This window comes from Acomys minous (assembly GCF_964271855.1).
Source record: "Acomys minous genome assembly, chromosome: 3".
Lineage (NCBI taxonomy): Eukaryota > Metazoa > Chordata > Mammalia > Rodentia > Muridae > Acomys > Acomys minous.
The window spans coordinates 103,777,060-103,795,195 of record NC_140485.1 but is presented as its reverse complement, the minus strand read 5'-3'; the positions used below and the strand labels follow the sequence as shown (position 1 = coordinate 103,795,195).

General features: G+C 44.0%; 1 long non-coding RNA gene across 1 annotated transcript; it reads left to right on the top strand.

The window, feature by feature from the left end:
• The first annotated feature begins 3,196 nt into the window (after positions 1-3,196).
• LOC311594067 lies at positions 3,197-10,335 on the top strand. The gene is made up of 3 exons (XR_014777945.1): positions 3,197-3,352; positions 9,709-9,937; positions 10,217-10,335. It is a non-coding gene; the product is annotated as an uncharacterized lncRNA (long non-coding RNA).
• Positions 10,336-18,136: the final 7,801 nt, after the last annotated feature.

Below are 18,136 nucleotides of genomic sequence, written 5' to 3'. Positions count from 1 at the left end.
TATTTGTTTGATTTTTTTTTTTTGAAACAGGATTTCATGTATGTCAGGTCTCAAACTCACCATAGCAAAGGCTAGTTCCAAACCCCTGATCCTTCCCCAGTGCTGGGATTGCAGGGGTGAGCCACCCGACAAAAGGCTCCTGGCCTGTTTGTAACAAAGAAAACGTATTATGATGCATCCTGCTTGTGTGGGTCTTTATAGATGAAATATAAATTGTGTTTGTATTTATTGATGCATTCCAAGTGCCTGGAACATATTTTTTGAATGAATGAACAAATACATGAATGTAAAACTGTATTTTTTCTGTGTTTTTCCTATGTCTTTCCATTTTTGGTTGAAAAACAACCAATTTTCTTTCTACGTTCTCATTTTTATACAGGCATGCTAAAAATAGCAGGGAGTGTAGGCAGCACACAGAAACACTCACTTTTATTTAAGTGCTTTGCCTAGAGCTGTTGATTCAGTAGGTGATGTTATTGCAGGCGAGGGTGTGTGTGTGTGTGTGTGTGTGTGTGTGTGTGTGTGTGTGTGTGTGTGTAACAAATGTTCTAGCCTTCTCATCTGTTTAGAAATTTTCCTAGCATCTGGGGCACAGCTCCAATTATCATTGTTACTCTTAGGGTAACAGTGGTTCTGTTTTTGCTAAAACCTGGTTCTCAAGTTTCCTCCAGTTGTTGATATTCCAGCATTTTTTTATTTATAGTGGGACTTTATCTCCTGACTATCTGCAGCCATGTGTCATCCATAACCCCATTTCTAGAGAGGTCAAAAACTTGTAACCTTTGCATTGGAAGGCATTGTTTTGATGAATGGTTTCATTATTTAAGTTAACATACAACCAAGTTTGCCCTTTTAAATGATATAATTAAATGTATTTAGTATAGTCACAGTGTTGTGCAACTGTCACCATTAGTTATAGAAACTTGTTACCACAAAAGGAAGCCCAGTATCTATCATTAGATAAACATTTCTGTCTCCAGAGTTTAGAAGCCAGTGGTATATCATTGTTTTTTTCTACAGATATGTTTATTATAGATATTTTATACAAACAGAATTATATAGCATGCAGCCTTTTGTATATAGCTTTTTTTACTTAGCCCAATGTTTTCAAATCCTATATCATATAAGTATATATATATGTATATATGCATATATATCATTACTTTATTTCTTCTCATGGCAAGGTTTAATTCTATTGTATTTATGTAACATTTATTTGTAAGCCTATGGCCATTTAGGTTTTGTGTTGTTTCCACATTTTTGATATTATGAATAATTCAGCTATGAGTAATTTGTGTACAAGTATTTCTATTTTATGGACACAAGACTATATTATTGGTTCTATATCTAAGAGTGGAATTCATAGACCATCTGGTGACTCTGTTTAATTTTCTGAGCACCTGCCAATTTTATTTTCAAAGCAGAAGTTTCCATGTTCGCCGGTGATGAACAAGGAGTGCAATATCTTTACACCCTCGCCAACAGCGACTATGGTGTGTCTTTCAAGTTCTGGCCATCCAGGAATTAGCACTTTATTGTGATTTTGTTTTACATGTCACTTGGGACTAAATGCCATTTTCTTGTGCTTACTTGTCACTTATAGCTCTCTTAGGGATAAAGTCATTTATTGTTTTAGATTATTAAATTATAACCATCTTGATATGAATCCTTATCATACATATGGTGCACATTTTCTCCCATACGGGGTCTGCGGTTGGGTGGGGGGAGTGTCTTTTCATTTCATTGATAGTGACCACTGAGACGGTCTGACGTGACTGAGACACTGAATCAATTACCTATGATCATGGGGTAGACTGTGTTTCTTAGTCTTCTTTGCAGTTAGTTATGGGCCACGAGACCGAGTTTTACCAATGCACTCGCTGCAGTTTATTTTCTGGTTGCTGTGATAAAATCCTCTGACAAAAGTAACTTAAGGAGGAGATGGGTTATTCTGACTGACAGCTCAAGATGCAGGCCGTCATGATGGGCAGTCAAGGAGGCAGCAGCTTGAAGCAGCTGCTCACACTGCATTCATAAACAGGAAGCAGGAAGTGGTGAGTGCATTCTGCTGCTTGGCTCTCTTCCTCCAGGCACACAGTTCAGGATCCTAGCCAGGAAATAGTACCACTCACACTGAGGCCTTCCTACATGAATGAACAGTCAAGATAATCCGCCACAGACATGCCAGAGGCCCATCCCCCAGGTGGTTCTGGATTTTGTCCAATTAACAATTAGTACCAACATTCACAACTCCACCTCCTGTCAACCTGACACCCTTTGGCATCACTTTGAAGCCATCTATCTCTTGTTCCCATAGCCTCATGTGCAAGAGAGTTCTTTTTGCAACTTGACACAAGCTAGAGTAATCTGCGAAGACGAGAACACAATTGAGAAAATGCTTCCATGATACTGTCCTGGAGGCAAGCCTGTGGAACATTTTCCTAATTAATAATTAATGTTTAACATCCCAGCACATTGAGGGTAGTGCCGCTCCTGGGCAGTGGTCCTGAGGTGTGTAAGAAAGTAGTAGGCTGCCAACATGAGGGTTTGTGCCTAGTCTTACTGTAGCTTGCTGTGCCCTATTTGGTTGATATCCATGGGAGACCTGCTCTTTTCTGAAGGAAACAGAGGTGGAGTCGATTCGGGGGAGAAGGGCCGTGTGTGTGTGTGTGTGTGTGTGTGTGTGTGTGTGTGTGTGTGTGTGTTGTGTGTGTGTGTGAGTGTGTGTGTGTGTGTGTGTGTGTGTGTGTGTGTTGTGTGTGTGTGTGTTGTGTGTGTGTGTGAGTGTGTGTGTGTGTGCGTGTGTGTGTGTGAGTGTGTGTGTGTGTGTTGTGTGTGTGTGTGTGAGTGTGTGTGTGTGTGCGTGTGTGTGTTTATAGAGAACTGGGAGGAGTGGAGGGAGGGAGAAGTGTGGTCAGGATGTATTGTATGAGGTGATAAAAAAAACAACAACAACAATAACAATAGCAGCAGGGGCGGCAGCGACAGCAGCGGCAGCAGCAGCAGCAAGATTCCCCATGACCTCTGTTGAATTCTTCAGTTTCTGTCCTCGGGTTCCTGCCTTAAGTTCCTGCCCTGACTTCCCGCAGTGATTTGAAATCAGCTAGACGTCAAGAGCTTGGTTAGCTCCACCTTCCTAGTTCTGCTCTACTGCACCAAGCACACAGCTTTTCTTCTTGACACACTCCACTCCACGGCCACAGCTCTCTGGTTTTGTCATCTCCAGAATCCTGAGGTCTCTACCACAACCAGGGCTTTTCAGTTATCTGTGGTTGCGATAAACCCACACAGTCGTGGATCCTTAGCCCTGGATCTGACTTTCAGTGTGCGTTCTTCAGATGTATCCTGGCAGGTACAGTCAATTTAGAAACGCTCTCACCTTCTTATTTCTTATGCTGAAACGATGTCACTAAAATATATTGACAGGCATATAAGATATAAGGGCGCAGATTAGGTTTTTTGTTTTTTGTTTTTCTCAAAACATGATCTTAACCGCAGAGGCAGGCAAGTGGACTGAAATGCCATGGTTCCTAAAAATAGACAAAGTTGTTTGTTGCTGACACTTAGGAGATTTCAGCCATCCAAATAGATTGAACTGTCAATGCACGTTACTTTGATGTTGCTTGTGGAAACTGACGGGCACAGGGGAGTCAGGTGAGACATGACACACTATATTTAATTCTAGAAAGGAAGACAAGAGTGTATTTCCCAACAAGAGTTCAAGACTAATATCGAAACCAAAAGCATGTCCTGCTTACTGCCATGTGTTAAATAGTTGGAGTCTGAAGTGCTCCCACCAAATCATGTGTTTACATAGTTGATTTATTTCTGCCCTGACCCCACCTGCCGAACTGTCCCAGAAACCAACAGCTGAGTGTATTATCCGAATGTGAATATTGATCAGGGTCTCTGATCCTATTGGCTGAGAAGGATAATTGTCTATGTTCATTTTATACATTGTTCTTCATAGTAAACTGACTTTATTTGGCCTGTTTTTCTTCTGTCTGAGTAGATAGTTCCTTTTTAGACTGCTCCAAAAGGTACATCAGTGCTGCTGATGGGAGCATATCTGTACTTCACAACTGCCTGACTCCAAATGAGAAGGTGATCTTCTGAGTGTATTGTCATCTATGTCCTGTGATGGTCTCTCTTACTTCTGTTGGCAGCAACATAATTTTAAAAAATTATTTGATTATACAGGGTTACATAAAGCTACTTTTAATACAACTTTCACACACACACACACACACACCACAGTGTAAACAAAAAATTAGAGTATATTTTCCAACAAAAATAGTAATATTCTGCTATCAAAAGCAAAGCTTGACACTGATTATTACCATATGTTAGGGCTTGAGTTTAAAGTGCCCTCCCTGCAAAACTCATGTGCCGGTGGTTGGGAGGTTGTAGAGCATTAGAAGATGAGGCCTTGCTGACTGACACAAACCACTAAGGGAAGGTCTTTAAGGGTTACATCCCACATCTGCTTCTGTCTACCCCTTTCTGTTTCTTGACTTACCAAGAGGCATCCCTGCCTCACACTCAGGTGGGGGTTAACTCATCCTGATGTCAGAACCAGGATGAGCTGTGTCCTAACACCGTAGGTGAAATAAATCTCTATTTCAGTGATTAACATGCTATGTAGGAAACCGTGTTCAAAGACAGTATCAACTTCCTTCCATGTATGAGGCATCGCTCCCTCCCTTCTGCTCTGCCTCCGTGACATCCAGGGAAACGTGCCAATTCTTGTTTGGTTCTACCGAGAGGTCATGGGTCAGAAAGAAGAGAACTCAGAACCCATTTCTCTCATAGAAAATGCTTGTCCCAGGTGGACCCAGCCACTGTAAAAAACACAGTCACAATTGTGACAAAGCTGACCTAATGTTGGGAAACAAACTTCCTGAAGCATGCATGTCTCTTTCCTTTATTTGACCTTGTTCCCTTTTGAGTCCCACAGGCATGGATTGGGGTTGACACCTGGGCCCTCTTTCACACTCTTTTCTGCAACCAGTTCTTTCCTGACCTTAGTTCCCGGTTTTAGGCCTCTGTGGAAAAGTGCCTTTAATGTCAAGCCTATTTTTGCTTTAAAAGTCTCTTAACATACACTTTGAAAGTGGCCTACTGACTTCTTCCATTTATGACTCCCAGAAGAAGGGTCTGTTGGCCTTTGGGTGCTCACTTTTCCTCTCCTGATAAAGATAGTGTGTAGCTGTGGTTAAATCACTATTGGATTTATGACTATTGGACTATTGGACTATAAATGACTATTGGAAGGGTAGACCTCACTCTGATGTGCCTAGTTGCTCTCCAGCCATGGAGAAGCTGGTTTCTTCAGGTTCAGTGCAATAAACTTAGCATCAGAAAGCTGGGGCATGAAGTAATGCCCTAGCCTGTGGGACACATATACACATGAGGGTGTGGGGAGGGAGAGAGGGGGTAAGGAGAGGGGGAGGTGAAGGGGAGGGGGGAGTGAGAGAGAGGGAGGGGGAAAGAGAGAGGGAAAGGGAGGGGGAGAGGGGGAGGAGAGAGAGAGACAGAGAGGAGAGAAGGAAAGAAAGAGAGGAAGAGAGGGAAGGAGAGAGTAGGGAGAGGGGGAGAGTGTCGATGCCGCTCCCGTCCAGCAGGAAAGACGCCAACACCGGGAACTCTTCTTGCAGCAGTTTTTATTCAGGATCCTGGAGTGACCCCGGGAAAAGCTCCCACAGAACCTTTTATAGTGTGCCTGTCCTATCAGAAACTGCCACGTCGCCACTCCTGGTTGGTGCATTGGGATCACACCACCTCACGCCATGCCTTGTCAGATCACACCACCTGACGCTATGACTTGTTTGAATCACGACACCTCACGCCATGCCTTCAGGCATGCGCATAAGGGGCTTGCTCACTGCGCATGTGCATAAGGGGCTTGCTCACTGCGCATGCACAAAAGGGGCGTATTGCGCATGTGCAAAAAGGGACACACTGCGCATGCGCAAAGGTTTTCTCACTGCGCATGCGCAAAAGGGGGCGCATTGCACCGGGGAAGCAGCAGGGGGCGCTGCTATCTGTGGCTCTCCACAGGAGAGGGGGAGGAGAGAGAAAGAAAGGAGGCAGAGGGGAGGAGAGAGGGAGAGAGGGGGAAAGGGAGAGGGAGAGAGGGAGAGAGAGAGAGAGAGAGAGAGAGAGAGAGAGAGAGAGAGAGAGAGAGAGAGAGAGAGAGAGAACACATTCTAGAAGCCAAGCTCAGCACTCAGGAGAAAATAATACAGAAAGCTGAGATAAAGGGAAAATGGAGGGTGTGAGGGGGGAGTGCCCAAGGCTGAGTATGTTCAGTTTCTTTCCTGCCCCCTGAAGAAAGAGGGAGCACCCTTGACAGATGCTTGGGTATATAGGTGCCATGTGAGGTCCTGCTCTGCTTTGCTGAAATGCCAATATCCTGGAAACAGTGGAGGTGACCCTGCTGTCTGGGGGATGAGAGACAAGTACCAGGAGGTGACCTTGGCTGGAAAGTGAGCCCTTGCTTGTTTTCCTGTCATTCCTGAGCTCTGCCAACTGCACGCTGTACATGGGGATAGCTTCTGTCTGAGAAGAGAAAGTCCTGGGGTCATGGGAAAGGAGTCATCACGGGAGAGCTTTAACTCGGCGATGCCTGGCCAGTTGCTCCTAGGAGGCTCCCTCTTCCCTGGAGCCTGACAGGGAATGATACACCCACCAGAGCACAAGCAGAATGGCCCGGCGGCCTGTGGAGAGGATGCTGACTGATGGAGATACACCATGGGTCCTATCAGCTCCTTGTCCACCTAAGTCGTGCTGGAATGCTGACTTCTGTGTTGGTCTCAATCTTCAAGAGTTAAGATATTTGAGAAGCACGGTGTGCCTGTGGATAGTTGTCACCTCTGAACAAAGCATAACAAACCTCTAGAAAGGATCAGAACGACATGTGTGTGATGGATGTACACAGAATTTGACAATGAAAAATAACCTGCTTAGTGTGCTATGTGTACATGTTGGTGGTGGTGGGGTTGGCACTGGGTGGGTCTCAAGGGGAAAACCTAGGGTTATAAAAGAGTGTACTCTGCCACTTGGTGGTGGTACATGCTCATAGGAGAGAGTAAAGAGGCAGAGACAGGCCAGGCACGGTGAGACCTGTAATCCCAGTACTTGAGGAGGCAGAGGCAGGTGGGTCTCTGTGAGTTTGAGGCCAGCCTGGGCTACAATGTGAGTCCAAGACAGTCAAGGTTACACAAGGAAACTCTCCTTCCCTCCCTCCCTCCCTCCCTTCTATTCTCTCTCCCATCCATGTCTATTTTCACTGCAGGAGATGACTGTCACTACCCTTAAGTGAACTCTTAACCCTCAAGACACTTCTCAAATACCCTCTCTGCCCTTTCTACGTGTTGTTATTTATACCTGCATCCACGCGTTCCTTTATCAGCAGTCCCAGCATGCTCTTGCAGCGTTTATAGTGCTAAAGAGTGTTTGTCTTCCATGTGAGGGCTGGGAACTGAATCCAGGTCCTCTGCAAAAGCAGTCTGTATGAGTGTGTTTTGGATGTCACCAAAGGATTACAGACATTTTGTCTAGCATTAAATTGACCACAAAATAACCATTTGGCTCTGGCTGGTCACATGGCTGGTCACATCGCTTACTGGAAAATTGCGCATTGGGTTTGACTTACAAGTAGGGAATTGAACTTAATTGTTTTTCACACTCTATTATAATATAAAATACCCCTGGTGAGTGTACTCTCTCTCTTTCCCACACATGCACTCTCTCTCTTATTCTCTTAAATATAGGCTAGTCTTGCTTTTCTGGAATAGCCCATCATTGGTCTGAATTTTAAAAATATTTTAGCTACCTTTATAGAGAATACGTGTAGTGACCCTGAGTGTAGAATCTGGTTCTGGCAAATTGAGAAAAAAATAGGAGTCCTATAGGCGGGTGAGAGGACCAGCCTTCTGGGTTGGAAGCTTCAGGGACAAAACAAAGAATGGCTGTGAGGATAAATCTCTTTTTTTGTCCTTTTTTTATTTCCCTTGAGACTTCAGGGAGTCTGAGTGACACGCCCTTGACTCAGGAGATTCACACAAGGGAATAAATTCCCAAGAGCAGCTCATTCACACTACTTGAAAAATTGTGTGGGGGAATGCTTTTCACACTGAACTTGTTTGCAGCAGGTTGTCCTGATGTATATTTAGACAGGCGGGTAACAGGAAGTGACGTCATAGGCATCAACCTAAACAAGTATGAGTGATTAAACGGGAAGGGTGCATACCTGGCCTTTCTTTGAGCAGAAAATGATAAAAAAAAAAAAAAAAAAAAAGAATGTGAAAATTATAAATCTTCACCATTTAGTCTTTAAAAATACAACTGAGTTTTCTTTTCAAAATCCTTATAGAGTAGGCTGCAGGTGCGGTACTCCCTAATCTGCAGTTCCTTGTATGTGGCCCTTAAATTCTTCATTTAAGAGTGGGCAAACCGGCTGCTTCTGTACTTCAATACGTTAGCTGTCATCCACAACCAGAAGACTGCAAATGGGGGATCAAATCTGTCAGCGTCAGCCCAGCCACTAACCTTCACCGTGCATTGTTCAGAACAATTTTCCAACTCATTGACAACGGTCTCCAGTCTCTGCTGAGCGATTTTACCAATTGCTTCCATCCTCCTGGCCCCAAACAATGGGTCTTCAATGACTAAACAAACCTTTGCTGCCTGCTTCTACCAGGCCCAAATCCCAAGCTAATAAAACCCTAATGCTCGTCGGAGCGCATGCTGCTCGATGTAGAATCATTTATAGACTTGTTTGTATATCAATGACTGATGTAATGCATAATAGTGGTTGTAAAATATTCAAGAGTTGTAGAAATGCCACTGCAAAATTCTCTCTTCCTGTCCCAACCCCAAGCCCACAACTGTGAGTCACTAATTATCAGTTCAGAATCTTTTGAGAAACGTCTATTCATGAAACACACACACTCAACATACAGAGAGTATGAAGTATCCTGTGCCCTCCCTGATGCAGCTCTGTCATCCTTGTCCTTCTTCCTTTACCCCACCCCCACCCCCACCCCCACCCCCCGCCACTGAGATTCTCTTTCATCTATTACACCAGAACGCCTTCTGCAACACACACGTGTCCACCCCCTACTAACCTTTGCCTCTGGGCACACCAGAGCAGGCTTGTGTGGTACTTTAGTTAGCGACTCTGTTTAGCTTATTAGCAGCTTTTCAAGGTCAGCAGTAATAGGAAGAAAGGGAGGGAGAAAGCAGGGGTTAAGGGACAGGAGGGAGATGAGAGTCAACTTATGCCATTATGCAACTTAAGAACTCAACTCGGCATTTGGAAGGCGAGGGGTACCATGTTTTGTCAGCCTTTGATAACACAGAGGGGAGCTCCGGCTACCAGGCCCACCTGCAGGCTGAAGGGCACAGGAGCTGCCTCCTACTCAAGTGGCTTAAAAGGTCAGGATACCTGCAAATACCACTTCCTTAGCACATATGAAGTGTGCCACTTCCGAGCTGGCATGTGAGAGAGTTCCTGGGCTGATCTGTCCCATAACGTGTGCTCTCACATGGCTAATGGGGTTCGGAAAAGGCCTGGGGGCTCAGCCTGCCTAGTGTCCCCCTCAGAGTCCTGTTTTGTTTTACACATGCTCTCACCTGTGCTCCCTAGACAGCTCAAGTACAAGACGCACATCACCTTAGTGACCTGCATCTCCTTCCTTGCAGTGGCCGCAGTCTCTCCCAACCCCTGCTGCCTGTGCTCTGGAACCCAGATGCATCCCAGAGAGTTCTCTATAAGCTCATCCAAGATCAATTCCTACTTCTTCTTCATGCATCACTGGCAAGAGCGTCTCTAGCCTCACCAGTTTTCCAAGAGTAGCGGGCAACTGCGTGGTCATCTCTTTTCATTTTTACCAGCTTTGGTGTTAGGACTGCGGGGAAGTGTGGATGAAAGGTAAGAAGTAACACAGCAGTCGACGCTCCAGGTAATATCCTTACTATACTAGCTGGAGACTGCTGTCGTTCACACTACGCCATTTCTTCCTCTTCCTAATCCATCTCACTTCTAAAGGTTTGGTTCTTCACCTGCAAATTTATGGGGAAAAAGCCCTCCTCTGGTCATCCTTGAGGAATGACAAAACTTTCTTGTGGTCCAAGCATGAGTGCTGGCAAATGATTGACCTTTAGCTAAAACCAGTGTACTCGGAAACTGACTACAACTTTTCCCACTCAGGTGATTGTAACCGGAGACCGCTCCGCATGAGAATTCCTGCCAAGATTAGCCAGCTCAGGTCCTGCCTGTTCAGCTGTGACAATACACCCATCTCTTAGAGGCAAGTGGATAAAATAAAAATATTGAGCTTCTGGACAGCTACTACTAGTGTGGGGTCTCCATTAGAGTGCATAGCCCACCTAGTCCCATTTTTTTTTCTATATGTGTGTCTAGCCTTTCTTCGTTTCCTCAATGGTTGCCGTCAGGTTTTCTTCCAGGACTCAGCTGTATAGGTTTCGGCACATCCTGAAGTTCCTGTCTTTCTGAGTCATCCCTTTATCTTGGGAAACCCCACTCACACACAATAAAGGCAATGGCCATGGCTCCCAGGCCCTTCCTGTTCAGCACCTTTGCTTCCATTCTGTCATTTTCAAAGTCTACACCCAGTGCTCACATTACAATTATCTCCAAGCTCTCAGCTCCACCACAGCACACTGTCTTCGTTTTCTCTCTCTAGTCCCCTCACACCTTCACTCCCACCATCTTTGCAACCTCACCATTGATCTTCGGGTAGGCAACCAAGGCCCCAGAGCCTGTGCCTCGGCAAGTAGATGCTCATTTTATGAGTCTGCCTGCTGTCCCTGGCATCCCATGCTCAGCTTCCTTAACTTACCCTCTGGTTTTTAGGAGTCTGCCCTTTGGCTTTTCTCTTACTCTGTCTTCATGGGGCTCCACAGCTAACTGTCTTCTGATAAGATCTCTGTTTCCTAGGTCCAGGGTCTTATGTAACTTTATACCTTGAGTACTGAAATCAAAATGGGGCAAATCGTCTTGGGTACCTGACGTTCTGAGAGTGATGCTGCTGTGGAACAGAACATTGGTGGGAGTAACAACCATGGATGCGTCTCAGTTACATGGATAGGTCCTTACTACTCCACAGGGCCTTCCTCTGCCACTTTCATTCTTTCATGGATTCAGGAGTAACACTCTTTCCTTTTACTAAATGGAAAACTGCAGTGCTAACAAAATAACTGTTGCACATCTAGCTTAAGGGCAGGAGCTTTTATTAAAACACAGAGTTCTGATGTCGAAGCCTGTGCTTCATGTGATATTTTGTTGGCATAATGAGTTAGCCTAAACACCTAAGCGTATTCCAAGGGAGGAGAATGGCTAGCTGGTAAGGGTTGAGTGAGAACCTAAGATCTCATGACCCAGAAGACTCTGTCCTTGGGGATAAGGCTCAAGGAACAGCCTGGGTTTCCACTGCCCATGGACCAGCCTAAAAGCAAGGGCATGATTAGCAAAATACCAGCTCTAATTATAGAAGGGATTAGATGGGGAGCAGGCAGAGATGTGAGGTTTAATCAAAGCGCTATCATTTAGAGATGTTAATGAGCCAGTTATCAGGGCCCTGGCAGGTCTGGCACATTTGACCTCATTATTCTGGGAGTCACAAGATGTTGGGTCCAGGTTTCTGGTCACCAGACAGGTGATCCACAGCCATGGCTGTTGAAAGCCTGTTGGAAACAGAATTCCCGGATTCAGGAGGAGCCAAGAAACCCTTCTACGTACTCTAAATAGCATGTGATAATGACTTCTGTCAAGGCAGAACAGCACCTGCTTTTTCTCTGGCCATTGTGTTTGGGTGCTCAGCGGCTGTAGCAAATGACTCACTATGCAGTAAACATAACATTCATTCCCTTTTTTTTATACTTTTACATTTAAATTTTTTTTTGAGAATTTTGAATTTCGTACGTGAGTGTTATATCATTTCTACCCCTCCAACAACTCCTCTCCTGCTCTCTCCAGTCTCTCTCAAATCTATAACTATATATGCCATAGAACTATATATAACTATACATATAACTATATATATATACATATAACTATATATGATATATATATATATATATATATATATATATATATATGTATATATCTTACTCCCCTACTGAGTTCATTCAGTGTTCTCCATACATGCACGTGTTTAGGGTTAATCTCTTTGGATTGAGTAACCCATCAGTGCTTGACCCTAGAGAAAACAGATTTTTCCTCGTTAGTAGACATTGATTGCCTGAGTGCCTGTAGCTTTTCATCCAGGAGTGGGGGGCATCAAGAATGCTCTAGGTTGTTTCTACTCTGTTGGATTTCTGAGGGTGGCCCTAGCCCTGGGGAAACAGCTTTTTCTTCTGAATGGCTTTGGTGAGGGTGGGAGATATTTCAAGACTGCTGAGAGTCAATGGAGAGCTGAGAACGGAAGTGGTGGTAGAGGCTCTCAGTGCAGTGCTCGCTCTTGTAGTTGTCTGGTTGGCATGGGCACACCCTGAATATTGAAGGCCGCATGTTTTGGAGTTTACTTGCCATTTATTAAAAAGGTACATATTTTTAAGAATTCTTGAAAATACTCATGGATCTAAAATCATTTTAGAATGATGCTACATTATTTTCTAAGTGTCGGTGATTGGAGAGGCCTATGGCATTACGACTACCTCCTTTTAAGCTTTGATTGGAAAGCAATTTTATCTTCAAGAAGAATAATTACTCAAAGGCCTCCAAATGCTATTGCCCTCCTCTGTTTAAGAAATGCAAAACACTTCCCCTAGGTTAGACCTCCCTTCTGCAGAGACAAATGCACACAGCATATGTTTACTTCTGCTCTGTTTCCTTTTTGGACAGTGCCCGTGAACCACTCTGAGATTCTGCAATGACCAAAAGTCATTCTTTATCTGTTTAGGAGTCCAGGCCACCCTGCTCAGGATATCAGCTCTTTGCTTTCCACTCTCCTCTGTTCTGTTGATATGGACATTGAAATCCTCTCTCGATGCGTAGGGTCAAGGGAGCAAGGACTTGTCATGGAGCAGGGCACTGAAGGCTAAGCTTCACACAGTAAGTATTCCACCAGTGCAGTGGTTGCTGCAGCTGTAGGAGCTGGCCGACTCCAGTGGTGGACTGAAAACTGAATTAAAAGGTCTCCTCCAAGAAGTCTACAAAAGCTATGCTGATAGGGATTTTATTTTTTATTATTTTATTTTTATTTTCCAGAGCTGACGATCGAACCCAGGGCCTTGCACTTGCTAGGCAAGCGCTCTACCACTGAGATAAATCCCCAGCCCTCTGATAGGGATTTCATAGATGCGATCTCCAGCGACTGTTGCCAGGACTACCATGAATGCTGCCAGGACCTCTATTTGTACCTCAACCTAGAACATGCAACTTTTGAAGCTAGGCACAAGCTCTGAACTGTGCTTTAGGCAGTGGACAGTCACCTCTGGAGCTGGCCATGTAGGATCACAGAAGGGCAAGGTTTGACTCAGCCATCCCCTGATAACCGGACAGAGCCAAGTGGCTGTACAAGGAAACCTCACACAGAAATAGAGTTGGGAATCCATAAGAAAACAAGGTTGGCAAGAATCAACACGGAGTATGGGCTGGGCTGGCAGCGGAAAGACAATATCTTGGCTCCACCGAGAGACCAAGCAACATCTGGGGAGTGATTTGATTATCTCTTACCCAGGTGAGTGCAGCAGCCCAGGCCTGTCCCCCACCCCTTGTCTGCTGCCTTTACAGTTCTACACATTTTCCTGTTCTTTTTCCTCTCTTCCTGTGGTCTCTCCTTTTAGACTACACCCTCCAAAGCCCAGAGGCTGACATAGTGTATGATACCATAGCATATAACTTTACTTCTTTCTTTTTAGTCTACCATTAACCAAGATTTGGACATCTCCTCTCTCTGTGTGCATTGTCTCTCTTATTCCCACCCATATATGTTCCTCTTTTCTCTGCCTCCCATCTAGCAACTTAATACTCACCTCGGGTCCCACCATGATCACTTACTGCCTTCTACTCTTTTTCCTTCTTACTCACACCCACAACATCTACCGTATTAGCATATACAATATTATTGTGGTCCCTTGGCTCACTGAAACAATTGGTACTTACCAAGCGTTTGTTTTGAAGCCACCTGCTATTTGATTATGACTAGGTTAAACACAACATAGTGACAATGACAATTTTGGCTATTTTTGGTTGTCAACTCAACTACATCTGGACAAAACCCAAGTAGCTAGGTATGTCTGTGAAAGAGTTTTTGTCATTAAATTATTTGAAGTGGGTCTTTCCACCTTTAATCCAGATATTTTAAAAGAAAATCTTAGTGATTTTTTTTGTGACTTTCACACCATGAACCCAAACCCACCCATCTCCTAGTCTTTCCAGATCTGCCCTCTACCCTTGCACAATCCCCCCAAAGAGAAACCCCCAAAATAAAAATTAAGTGAATAAGATAAAACATCTCCTGTGGAAGCTGCAGTGTGTCATGGTGTGTCCCACATGTACCCTTTTGCCCAAACAGCTTACTCACAAATGTTCACTGCAATGAGACTTTGGCTTCTGCTACATCATCAATACTGGATCTTCACCAGGTCTCACTGTGGATATCCTACTGTTGCCCTGAGTCCTGAAGATCCTGCAGATTTGGTTCTATAAGAATAGCCCCTTTATGTGCTCCAGAGGCTCATATATGTGGTAGATGTTGGGTGGACCAACTCAAAGACGTGGATTTGGGCCTGGGTGGTAGTTAAGTTGGTCAGCCGGCCAGCTCTCCTGAGCCCACGCCACTGGGGCCAGTTCTTCATGCTACCCAGACAAGGGGCAGGGCTATGTCTCCTGAGTGTTGCAGTCAGTGAGGGAAAGGGCCAGCTCTCCCACACTCATGCAACTGGGCCAGCTTTCTAGCACCAGCCAGGTAAGGGGTGGGGCCAGTTCTCCCATGTTCACACCACTGCGAGCACCATGCTGCAGTGGCCAGCGAGGAGCAGGACCAGCTCAGCTTGGCCCTCAGACATCAGCCCTGACCACTGATGTCTGCATGGCCTTTGGTGGTAACATGGGCTCCAGACATCAACACAGACCCTTGCTGCCGCATGACTATGGACTCAGACATGGCCGTCGGTGGCAGCACGGGCCTGGACATCAGGCTATTTCTCACTGCCCTGGCATCTCCAGTTCTACCTTTCTTCGTAGTTCCCAAAACTCTCTGCTTCTCTTTCTCTTCCATCTCTCCATCACATACTTGCTTATCATATTAGCACCCATATGCCCGCCCACGCCTTGTGGAGGTAGGTGCCTGTCTTCTGCCTGCCTGTCTAATCTGGATCATTTGAGGTGGTAAGATTCACTTTTAATATGGGCCACACCTGGTACCAGCCTGTGGAAAAGACAAAGAAGAAGAAAACACTTGCTCTTTGTCTGCTTACCCTCACTCTCTATGGTATGGCCGTTCTTTCACTGTCATTAGAGCCTTCTTTTTCAGGATTTCATCATATTCTGAAGCCTTGTGGACTGAACAAGTATTGGGTTCTTGGACTGTCTGTTGGTAGACAGCCATTGTTAGACTAGCTGGACCCTAACCTGTAAAACCCCATATATGTTTGTTTATCAGTTCTGTTTCTCTAGGGAGCCCTGACTAATACAGTGACTGTTGCCACATACATTACTGAATCAATAGAAGTAGACTAGCGACAGAGTCTGGTGCCTGGAATACCAGTCTAAGAGGAGAAAACATAGTCCCAACTTCACTACAACTCAGTCTCTCTAAACACTGAATACCTCTACTGAAAGAAGATGGGCCACCCAAATTAAAAGGACAGCAACAAAAATCTTAGTCAACAATTTACCTCAGGTGGGCAGTTCTTAGTACAAAACCAAGTAACAGAAAAAAAGAGTTTTCTCCTTCAAAAATTACCAGTTCTACAGTTATGACCCTCATGAAAATAGTTTAGATGGAAATAGAAGAATGTGTGTGTGTGTGTGTGTGTGTGTGTGTGTGTGTGTGTGCGCGTGTGCGTGTGCATGTGTGTGTGTGTGTGTGTGTGTGTGTGTGTGTGCGTGTGTGTTTAAAAACTTCAAAGACAACATGAACATTTACAAGAGAACACAAGCCAACAGCTCAGTGAAATAGGGAAGTTGATTCAGGATATGAAAGTAGAATTCAATAAAGATCTAGAAATACTGAAGAACTCTCAACTGCAATGAAATGGAGCTGAGGAACATAATAAGTCAAGCGAAAAGTTCAGGAGAAAGTCTTATCGATGGAAGGGATCACATGGAAGACTTAATACCTGGATTTGAAGATGAAATAAAGGAATTGGATCAGTTAGCCAAAGTTGATAATACATTTTTTAAAATGCAAGAATTTTGGAAAACCATGAAATAGCAAAATTTATAAATTGTGGGCACAGAAGAATGAGAAGAATTTCATGCAAATGACATAGAAAATGTTTTTTAATAAAAATCATAGAAGGAAAAAAAATCCCCAAATCTATGGAGAAGGGAGCCCATCTAAATATAAGACATTCAAAGAACAGCAACAGGCAGGACCAGAAAACAATTCCCTATTTCATATTATAGTTAAAAGGCCCAATGTCTAGAACAAAGAAAGTGTATTGAAAGCTGCAGCAGAGGGGGACCAAGTCACACATAAAAGCAGGCATAGCAGAATAAGTGCTGGCACTTCAACTGAAACCTTAAAAGCAAGACAGGGATTCAAATGGTGAATTTCATGTTCTTAAAATCACAACTTCCCACCCATCCTATTATATCCAGCAAAACTATCTGCCATAATGGAAGGTGAAAGAGAAATACCATGTGATAAAGGCAGGCTAGAGAAATTATGCCGGAACTGCAGAGAGTACTGAGGTAATACTTTAAATTTAAGAGAAAGAAAAACAGACCCCAAAGTCTACAGAATGAAAAAAAAATGATGCTAAAACATTCAGTAAGCAACAGAGGACTAAGTAATCATTAAACACAACAAAATCACAAGACTCATTATACAACTTTCAATAATAATAACTGTGAATATTAATGACCCGGATTCCTCTATTAAAATGATCTTGGCAGATCAGATTAGAAAACAGATGTCTTTTATGCTGCCTTCAAAAAACACATCTGGCCACCAGAGACAAACATTATCTTTAGGTGAAAAGATGAAAAAGCCATTCCAAGCTAATGGAACGAGTAAATAAGGCATCGTTATATCTGATAAATAGATTTAAAACAATCTAGTCAGCAGAGCAAGTCACACAGACAGATAAAGGGAAAAATCCATAAGGAAATCAAAATTCTAAATGTATATTCATCAAACACAGGTTTATTGATGCTTTTTTGTACATGTGGACTGCCAGCCTTGGTCTTTGGAAGTTCTATTCTCATAATTTTGAAGTGGGAGCCTGTCATTTGTCCTTTCAGCTAAAGGCCCCAGGCAATTCGTGTTTTTAAGGAGGCTCTGGCAGATGCTGCATTAGGCTCTTGCCATTCCTCTTTTGGTAGCTTGTTAGGAATGAAGAATCTCAAGTCAGCTCTCTTCCTAGTCAAACTGAAACTAACTCCACACTTAAATAAGACTCCAGGGCATTCACAGACACACTATTGTTGAAGTAGCTTTGTTCTGGGCCTATTTTAATGTCTTACATGTAGACTGCCCAATAGATTTTCCTTTCTATTATATATTCATTTGTTAAATGCCTTTGGTGATACATAAACCCAACATTTATGGCTCACATTCAATATTAAATGGTTAACCCCACACACATACTTTTGCATCCACACTGCCCCATGCTAATAAAATGGGAGCAACAAAAACATTACCACATTAGCCAGGTTTTTGTTTCTTTTACAAAATACCATAGAGGAGCATACAGAGAGGAAAGGCTTATTGGACGTCACAGGTTAGGGGCCTCTGGTTTGTGTTGGTTTAGTCTTGCTGCTTTTAGGCCTGTGGCAGACACTAAGCAGCAGGAGTGTACAACAGAGGAAAAACCACTCACTTCTTGACTTGGAAACAGAAGAATAGAAAGGAGGACCATAGACTCCACAGCTCCCCTCAACGGCAGCTCCCAATGACCTAACTACCTCCCGTGGTCCCACCTCACAGTTCTACCA